The sequence below is a fragment of the Neopelma chrysocephalum genome, unplaced genomic scaffold (assembly GCF_003984885.1).
Source record: "Neopelma chrysocephalum unplaced genomic scaffold, ASM398488v2 Primary Assembly neopelma1_61b, whole genome shotgun sequence".
Classification (NCBI taxonomy): domain Eukaryota; kingdom Metazoa; phylum Chordata; class Aves; order Passeriformes; family Pipridae; genus Neopelma; species Neopelma chrysocephalum.
Genome location: NW_020897717.1, coordinates 7,276,337 through 7,283,663, shown reverse-complemented (window position 1 = coordinate 7,283,663; position 7,327 = coordinate 7,276,337).

Sequence of the window (7,327 nt, the reverse complement as noted above, 5' to 3'; positions counted from 1 at the left end):
CGGCTCCCGCTCGGCGACGGGGCGGGCGACAGGCGGGGACGGAGGGAGGGAGGGAGGGAGGGAGGAACGGCGGGAGAGGCGCCCCAGCGGCCGCGCAGGAGCGGCGCGGGGCGCAGCGGAACGCGCGTCCCCCCGGCGATGCCTCGGCGATGCCGCTCGCAGGTGCCAGTGCGGGCTCAGCGCCGGGGGCTGGCGGGCAGCTCCGCGGGGCCCCGCCGGGGCGGAGGCGCGGCCGCGGGCATGGCGGGACCGGGGAGCTCCGTACCGGGCGCCGCTCCGCTTCACTCCGCTCCGGCGGTGCCGGTGCCGGCTGGCAGGCGAGCGGGGGGCGGTGCGGCGGGATGGGGACACGCCTCCTCCCCCGCCCGCGCACATGGCGGAGCGGAGCGGGGCGGGGGCTGGCCGGGGCTCTCATCGCCCCCGGCCCGCCGCGGACCTTTCCCAGCAGAGGGTTTCGGGGCCGCGTCCCCGCCGCCCCGCTGTCCGCTCCGCCAAGCGGCACTTGGCCGAAGTTGTCCGCCAAACGCAAGTAACGCTTTGTGCACTTTTTCCCCCCCATCTAAAAAGGCTCGAAGTGAAGCGTTTGAGTACGACTCAGCTCGCTCCTTGTTCGCGGCAGCCGACGGCCAGCGCCTGTCGCTCCTGTCTCGTTTGTTTGCCTGCCGGGGCGAGCGGTCCCGGCTCCCGGTCCCCGGCACGGCACGGCAGGGCGGCGGCTGCAGCGCCGGGCTTCCCTGCAACACGCAGGTTTCCTGTTACAGCCTGTCCGCCCCGGCCCTCCGCCGTGCACATCTGGATAGGGAGACTCTTCTCTTTTTACTCCTCCGATACTGTATGGCCACCAGAAGAGTCTTCTTCCCTGCTTCTGCCCACCTCGGTCTCAAGTCTCTGCTCCTGCAGCTTCCTGAGTTCTTGTGTCCTACACCTGTCCACAACATTAAAACAGCTATTAGCTGCCACGACCCTATCTGCACTCTAAAGCTGTAATTTCATTTGGTTGCATTAAGTACAGGGAGTTAATTTCTGCTACTGATTTTTTTTTAATTCATTTTTTTTACCCGAACATGACAATTCTCTAGGCTTGAGGTATTTTCTAGGCTTATTAACGTCTGGAGCATCATGGGGTAAAATCAGACAAGACACAGTTCTCCGTTTCAATGAGGTGCTTCCAGTTGCCAGGAAAAAGGGCAGGTGAGTATATCTTTTCCAAAGTAATGCCGAAGATTTGTCACTCACAGTGTCTTTAAAAAGACATCCAGATTAAACCAGAGTTTTACCATCCTCATTGCTTTTCGCTCTAGATGCACTCTGTGGGTTGGGTTTGGTGATTTTTGTTGTCCTTGCTGTCCTGTTACTTTATCAGGTGAGATTTTTAAGGCACATTTAGGAGTATCAAAATAAATGAATAGCCGTCTAATTGTGTAGTAAAAATTGTGGTTTTTTTTAAAGAAGAATGCGATTAAGCGCTACTATTTTTAAGCCTATTTGTCATCTTCTAAAAAATACTTCTGGAGAGATTCGAATAAATGTCCCCTTTACCACGAAGAGAATTCTACGAGCTCTTGTTGTTATAAGGAGTGGCCACTAGAGGGCGCGGTTAGTCATTCTTCCCTGTTCGTTTCCCGGTTTTTACCAGAAACCCACCCAAACTCCAGTTGCAAAACGTAGTCAAGTACACATGCCAGCGTGTACAGTAAGTTCATTTTTTATCTCTGTTTAGTCATGCTGATGTCTGTTTTCACATAGCTGGAAAGGTTTTTCCTTCCAGTGGCTGCATTCATACAACGGTAGAATCATCTCCATTGGAAAAGACCTTTAGGATCATCGAGTCCAACTGTTAACCTAGCACTGCAGAGTCCACCACTAAACCATGTCCTTAAACACCACAATTGCACATCTTTTAAATACCTCCAGGGATGGTGATTCAACCACTGCCCTGGTTCAGCTAATGTATCTTGGCTGCTTGTTAATTTTATAAGCAACAAACACTATTTTAAACCTCTTCACCCTCCTTTGATGTGTATGCTTCTGAATTTCATTCTTTCAGGAACAGTCACTAGAAAATCTGATAGAAAATTAAATAGCAAAACCTGACTAGAACTCTGACAGTGCTAATGAATTATCCAGATGCTTTTGGCTTAGCAATTTGTCAGGCTTCCTGCTCCATATGTTCTATCCCCCTCCATCCCTCATAGGGAGCTTGCAGAGGAAGAGGCAGAATACAGGTAACATGGCCTGAAGACCTACGTTTACTAACTGTATAGAAACATTGGTTGGAGTGTATGTTCTAGAAATCATTTCAAGATGAACAAAGCTCTATTGGCTGTGTTTAGAAGCTGTATGGCAGAACAGGTAAAGTGCTGGCCTGACAAGGCTTTTATCTTTAAAATACATTGCTTGATGGTTTCATTTGAAGGGGATGGTTGTGATTTCATTTGAAGCCTATGCCTACTTCTGGTTTTCAGTTTCTTTTAAATACAGAATAATATTACTTCCTCCTTCAGAATAACTTTGTCAGACATTCAATATAAGCAAAGCTCACCTGGAAACAGTGATGTTTTCTTTTCCTCTGTAGTTTGGCATGTTCAAATTTAGTCATCTTAGTTATAATTACTGACTTCCAATTGAGAAGATTCATTCTAATGAGCTGGTGTCAACAACTGTAAAGAATATCTTCTCGCACCAGGAGCAGCAATTTACCATGACCAAAACTTCAGATTTTAGGCAGAATTTACAGTCATTCAGTTTTGAGATTGGTTACCCCACTGGAGTTGTGGAATAGCAGGTTTGTAGTAAATTTGTAGTAATTCACATTGTTTTCATGGGAATTACGCAGAATTTACAAGTGTCAGTTCAGTAGTTGTAATATATCTGTCTTAATTTTTTTGTTTGGTTGGGTTTTTTTGGTGTTTAATTTAGTGACTGAATGTCTTAAGAAATTTGAAAAAATAGGATAGAGAGCCTCAAAGAGATAAAACACTGAAAACTTTGTGTGACCATATGCAAAACACTTAGTAATATATTAAGAAAAAGATCTTCTTAAAGATTATTGTGTAAAAAAAAAACAAAACCAAAAACATGTCTGAAAGTTCCATCTGTATTGATTTGAAAGATGTTACCTAATTAGTAAAAAAATAGGTGAGCCAATAAATCCATGTAAGTCAACATAGAAATTAGTATAGAGTATTCAACCTATATGTTAAATGGTAAAGTATGAGGTGTTAAGGGAATCTTTAGAAGGACTGAATGGTCTAGTAATCTAAAATATTAGAAAGACCTTTTTCAAGTAGTTGAGTTCAGGTGGTTAAGGTGTTGGTTTGTTCTTGGTTGGGTTTCAGTTTTTAGGATCTGGATATACATGCTAGGATGTTGAATCAAAGCAATTAACACGTTTCCTGGTGTTATAGTTGTTATCATTTGCTGCCCAGCAGAAACTTTACAGTTGATAGTAATTATGTAAAACTAGCTTTCTTTGTGTCAACATTGATTTTCAGGGCTTGCACTGTGCTATTGCATCCTAGGGGTATTTAATGAACTTGAAATATTTTCTACAGCTTCCAAATCTTTCTGGCCATGTGCTGAGACCATTGCTCTGTGTTCTGTGCAGCTCTATGGTTGCTTTTAGGAAAGAGAGTCTTTATTTACATTTTGTGTGTGAACCTAGTGGTATATTTTAATGGCAGCATTTTTCATAACTTGGGTGAGATTCTGTTCCTACTGAGGTGGCTACTGACTGCTGTTGACTTCAGTACAAGCAAAATTGGCTTTTAGTGGGTTGTCTTCTATCAGGAATCTCAATTATTTTTATGACCATAACCTGTAGGAACTTTAGCTGAAGAGCAGGTTGCCATGATGATAGACCTGTAAACACAGAACAAAAAGATCTTCTCAGATAGGTAGTATATAGTGTATAACATGCAAAATCGTGGGGTGAAAACCCCAATGCTTTTTGGTATCAAACATACTGCCATATTTGGTCATCTCTATCTTAATTACTTGAAAAAGAGCAGAACAAATGCTTCAGCAGTTCTGCATGCACAGATGGACTATGATTTGCATTTATCTTTTGTTTAGGTCTTGGGCAAAATTGGTTTCAAATAGATGTTTTTTTCTAAATCTGACTTCTCACCAAAGCCTCTCTACTTCAGTGTGATTTGTGGGCTACATAGAAAACATTTCAGGAGATGATCCCATTGCCACATATAATTACCAAACAAACAGCCTAATGACAGATGCAGTTTGGATTGTCAGTGGCACCTGACATAAGAGTACAAGTTCCCTTGTCACTGAGGCACTTGTAAAAATCTGAATAATTTTGAATATAAATGTTTCTAAAAGTGGATGAATGACATTTAGTAGGGAGCTGGGTATTCACATATATATACATGTGCACAGAATACAATCTGCAGTTGACATTTATAATGAGACTAACTTACTTCATGAAACGTGCTAACAGTTTGGGAAATTTGGCTGTGAACAATTAAGATTTGATACTGGAGAATCAATGTATTTGTAGGTCAAACTGTGAGCTTTTTTTAATGTGAGAGACAACTATCTTCTCTGTTGTCCTTCATCTCCATATTGAGAAAATCCCAGCAAAACTTCTTGTCCCTGCTGCTGGGCTAATTACTGAAGGCTATTAAAGTTTTCAACGATCGCTGAATCAAGTGAAGCCCTCTTGGACAGCGATGGTTACTAGCTGGGGGTAATCCAGTCTGTTACATCTGAACTCCAGGCAGGCAGATACAAAGCACAGAGAGAAGGACATTGCTCGCCTGAGGAAGGTGATTAGAAGGAGACTTGCTAATTCAAAGGCATGAACGTATTCTCACAGGAGAAGACAACATGGGAATGTGTTTTCACACCAGTGAGAGTCTGTTCTAAATGACTACCAAGGGGAAGGGAAACAATCTGCAGAGAAGATGGAGAGAAATATTGGGATTTGGAGAAGCCATGTGTGGGAGATAATCCAAAGTATGTTCTCGGAAGAGGAAGAAAACTGCCCCAGATAAATGCATATGAATGTTATTTTCTTACAATCTTACCTTTTTGTTTTGGTTGGTTTGTTTGTTTGTGGTTTTGTTTTTGTTTTGGTGTTTTGTTTGTTTGTTTTTTTGCACTAGCTAACATAAAGAGTTACTGTTGTGCTTTTCTTGTGGTTTGGGGTGGTTTTTTGCCCTTGCACCCTCAGCAAAGGCCATGAGCTCAGTTCTGTTACCTAAACATACACAAGTTAATGTCACTTGGGATGCCCTCCATTTTCTCCCCAGTAACAAGCTATAGGACAAGAGAAATGGCCCCAAGTTGTGCCAGGGAAGGTTTAGATTGGATATTAGGATAAATTGATTCACCAAAAGGGATATTAAGTACTGGAACAGACTGCCCAGGGTTGTGGTTGAGTCACCATCCCTGGAGGTATTTAAAAGACGTGTAGGTGTGGCACCTGGGACATGGTTTAGTGGTGGACTTGGCAGTGCTGGGTTAATGGTTGGACTCGATGATCTGAGAGGCATCGAGATTCCGTGATTTACCCTTTTCTCCATCTGCTGCTCCAGTAGTGCATGAGCCTTTTTTGTCCTGTCCGACAGCCCCTGCGGATGTCCAGCGTGCTGCACAGGGGATATGCACATGAGTTTAGGTAAATGAATTGAGCCCTAGGCAACTGTTATGCCTCTGTGAAGGACAGAACAAGGAACTTGAAGTTGTGTTGATTGGGACTCAGGTCAGATGCCCTGGTGAGTTAACCATGGCCTTTGGGAAGGGAATTCAGACAGCTGGGACTCTGAAATCCTACTGCTGGAGACTTCTGCAGAGCCATTGAAAACAGCACACAGCTCTGACTGCTTATTTAAAGGAGGTGATAAGCCTGGAGGTCTAATTAGGTGGGATGTAATCACAGTGAGTTAGTGTCTCGCAAGCAGGATTTTACTGAATCTGTGGAAAAAATATTCTAAAGTGAAGTTTCTGGAAATGCTGGTTAATTTCTTTTAATCCTTAGTGAGAAATGCTATACTTTTCCATTTTAGGTATCTAAACTCCCGGGGGAAGGAGAGGAGGGGTTAGAAACTGTGTCTTGCTGTTATACTGTCCTAAGCGTCACATTTCAGAGGAAATAAAGTCAAATAAGGCATTTTGAAAAACTTTTTCACTTGTTTCCTGAGGAGTCGGGAAAATATTCCCTCCTTCTGCTCTTCACAAATGCAGTGTTGTTAACTACTAACCACTCAATTGTACCAAACTACAATAAATGATGCAGAATTAGGTCTTACATAACATTTGAGTGTACAAAATTCAGTCACTTTTACCCCCTACATGCAGATTTTTATTTCTAATAGGAATTATTCAGCATTTTAGGCTTATCATGTATATTCTTCCAGAGGCCCCAGAAACTCTACCTGTTTACTATACTAGTTTATGAAAATGATCAAGCATGCTAAGTTAGATAAATATTTGCATGACTATTTAGAACTTAAATCTGATGATCAGGTTCTTAAAATACTAAATCTGAAGTCAAATACTCATCCAATTAAAATTAATAAACCACTAGAGTAAATCCTTTGATTCTGTGTGAAAATGAGATCAGACCTCTTTGTAAAAATACTTTTTTCCTGAGCCTTTCGGGACACTGGAGAGTGCAGGGTGCTCATATCCTTCTTCAGGACACAGGAAGACCTGGTTCTGCAGTGAAAGGAGGTGTTAAAACCTTTGCATTATCGGAGGTTCAGGAACAACTGGAGCATAGCTCCATTACGGTTATAGGGAAGCCAATAAAGCCACTCTGTCCTGACTTCACAGTGTGGGATGCTAAATAGCAGCATGCCTTTGGTGGCTGTGCAGGAATAAGCTCACTACTTTCTGTAACTTATCTGCAATATATTGGAGAGGGCTCTGGCTTCCAGCAAACAGGATATATTAAACTGGGTTGCATGTAGGTGATTGTATGCAGGTCTCCCCAGGTGCCTACATAATCAGTCAACATCTAAACAAATTACGTAGATGTTCCCAGCTGCACCACTGGTGCAAGCTGGTATCTGCTTTCAGGAGCAGCAACTTCTCACCCTTTACATCAAATGACTCCCTCCTAAATGACACAAGAGACTGGATTATGTCCCAGAGTTGGGAGTTAAAGTGATCACACCATTATCTCCATTACACAGCTAGAAATGTCTCATAGCTAGAATGATTCTGTCTTTCTTTGCCTTCATTTTATGAAGGTATAATATTCCTCATAAGGGTATTTTTCAACTATGACTTCAAGATGTAACCACTGGTGGTCTGGATCAGGTACAAATCCTTGTGACAGAATCCACCAGATTGATCTGATATA